The sequence below is a fragment of the Pseudomyrmex gracilis genome, unplaced genomic scaffold (genome assembly GCF_002006095.1).
Source record: "Pseudomyrmex gracilis isolate BER0280 unplaced genomic scaffold, ASM200609v1 scaffold_1333, whole genome shotgun sequence".
Lineage (NCBI taxonomy): Eukaryota > Metazoa > Arthropoda > Insecta > Hymenoptera > Formicidae > Pseudomyrmex > Pseudomyrmex gracilis.
The window spans coordinates 28,601-31,803 of NW_018021917.1; positions in this window are offsets into that span (position 1 = coordinate 28,601).

Sequence of the window (3,203 nt, forward strand, 5' to 3'; positions counted from 1 at the left end):
AACATACTGCTAGTGCGTTCCGTTTTCTCTTTTTGCAGTAATGAAAAAGTGCATAAAGTTAAAACGGAACGCTATCTACAGTACACTTCTGTGACGTCATACCACTAGTACTGGCAGTACATTTCGGAACGCAGCCTATATATGCGAAAATGAAGAATTTTAGGAGTGGGTGGAAATTCAATCAGCAATATCTTAATACTGAGTGAACCGATCGGCTTCATTCTACTCTCAATCGATTCAGGTAAAAAAGCAGAAAAGAAAAGTATTAATGTGTTTTTCTCGTCCGAGTCTTGTTTTTGAAGCTGTTTACAGAAAACGTTTTGACCTCTTATTTTTCACCTTTTCTGGCTAGATAGGCAAGTGGTGGGGAAATTCGTTCGGCCCAGTGGTGGGAAAATTCGTCTAGCTCAGTGGTGGGGAAATGTCCGTTTAAATGTGGTATCCAATAGATGGCAATATACATGCGTTTACACGACGCGTGATAAGAAAGAAATCTGTTCTCTTGTATGAGGAAATATATGAGAAGAAGAAAAAGGAAAAGTGAGAGAGAATGAGAAAAAGAAAGAGTAAGAGAAAATAAGAAAGAGATTAGGAGAGAGAATTAAAGAGAGTAGAAGAGAACGAGCAAGAGAGAAAGAGAAAATGAGAAAAAGCGAGAAAGCAAAAGAGAGAGAGAGAGAGCGCAACAAGAGTAATTGCAAACATCATTTTGACAAATATACGCTTGTATTGGACATATTTTAACGCAGTCGGAGTTTTGTGATAATAATTGTGATAACAATTGTGAATAAACAATAAAACGATAAATTTTACTACGCAATACGTAAAAAATGCATTTGAACGTCCGAGATGTTAGTCGGGAAAACAAGATCACGTAGCAAGGCTGGTCGTGATTTATTCGATTCTACACATTTCAAATTTGTCATATTGTCTAACAATAAGTAATAGTATTTGTTTCTCGGTTCTGCAATTTTACTAAAATTGTAGTTTTGTTTAGCCGCGAGTATAATGTTTGCGAAAATCATGTGGAAAAAAGAGAAATAGAATGAAAATTATTAAATAGTAAAAGTTGCTACGTAATGTGTAAAATATGCGTATATTGTTACGAAAAAAACTTATCTTTTTAAAAAAAGGTAAAAAAGTGCGCCAAGTACACGCACAACACGTAATACTTTAAATTAAAATTCTAAACTCAAACACTAGTATTTATAAAAAAATGTATTTTATTTTTAATATAAAACATCCTTTTTCTACAAAACCTACGTTACAAAAAAAGTGATATGAAAAAGTAGCATCAAGTAGACTTGTGTACATTTAAAGAAATTATTAGAAACATTATAAAAAAATAAAAAGTATAAAATTATTATATATGTATCAATAGTTAGACTTTGCCTTTTGTGAAAAGTCGAAATATGAAAAATAATCAAGGCAAAAAAACTTGGCGTGGCTGCACCAAAACTATAGCAGACATTTTTATCTGTGCGAGCTATTTTTAATTTATTGTATGTAACATATGTAACTATAAAAACTAAACCAATCAGCATTGCACTAAAATTCTTACATTAAGCAAATGCAAACTTGATAAGATTTTCACTTTTCCTCGTCTGGTTTAGAGAGAACAATGCTATTTCTCTGAAAGTATATAAAATAAATCTTTTATTTTTACCTTGACGATTAAGTCTATGTGTACATGAAAACAAAAACTTTGTTATAATTGACTTGGAGTATATAATACTTTGTTTAAATATGCTAAAGAATATGAGAATTACAAAATTTATTACTACTCCAACAGTAAAACACAAGTATCTATTATGTATAACAGTAATGCTTCAGAAAAGATAGTGTTTAATAAAACATTACTGATTAGTTATCATCAGATTCATGCACACGTTCATTTGACAACCACATTTTATTCACTAACTGAAGTGCAGCCACGCCAAGTTTTTTTGCCTTAATTATTTTTTATATTTCGACTTTTCACCAAAGGCAAAGTCTAACTATTGATACATATATAATAATTTTATACTTTTTATTTTTTTATAATGTTTTTAATAATTTCTTTAAATGTACACAAGTGTAGGGGAGACCGGGGCTAGTTGTGACACGGGATTAGTTGTCAAACTGCTATTATCTTGCTTACTAAATCTTGGAAAATATTCTTCTTTTCATTGTAAGTTGCTACTAGTTGTGTTAGTAACGTGTACGAAAGAACTTTTATTAAAAACATTATATATGATATTTACGAGCACTTTTGTAAAACTGGATATGGCAAGTAAATTTTTCTGATCTCGATTCTTTAGTAATTTCATTGGTTTTAAAATTTCTAATTGCAATTTTATCTTATGTATAAGAAATATGGTAGTTTTTTGAATAAGTTTTCCTATATTTATTTAATCGTCATCGCATCGCAGTTTATAAATATAATATCTTTTATTTAAAATGAACGTTTGGGATAAGTTGACTCTAATTGAGACGGGATAAGTTGTCACACGATGAGCATGCGCGAAGAAGTAATCGCAGTGATCGTTATGCGTTGTTATAACTTTTTCAGTACCTGTCATTGTTTTTTTTTTATTAAAGATTAGATTACTAATTAGATTACTAATTATGTTTTATAGTTTTTAACTGATTTAGTATAGTGAAATCATTTAAAGTTGTTTTATATATATATATATATATATATATATGATTATTAATATTGTATAAATACTTTATACTTAATGTATAATGTTATGTACTCTTCAATAAATTTAATAAAATAAAAAACAAAAATTGTATCTAATTGTTTCTCTGTATAAAAGACATGTGTCAATTAACCCTGGGTATGGGGCAGGTTGACAAATCTGCGCGATAGTACTTAACATTAAAATACTCTTTTGTGTAAAGATATATAAGAATAATATTTGTTTTTTCTTAAAGCTAAAGGATGTGACTATTATATAATGTACCTAATATTACATAGTATTGCGTACATTGTTTTTTTTTTTACAATCTATTTTGGATGTTACTTTGTGCCCCGGTCTCCCCTAGTTGGTGCTACTTTTTCATATCACTTTGTTTGTAACGTAGGTTTTGTAGAAATAAAATGTTTTATATTAAAAATAAAACACATTTTTTTATAAATACTAGTGTTTGAGTTTAGAATTTTAATTTAAAGTATTACGTGTTGTGCGTGTACTTGGCGCACTTTTTTACCTTTTTTT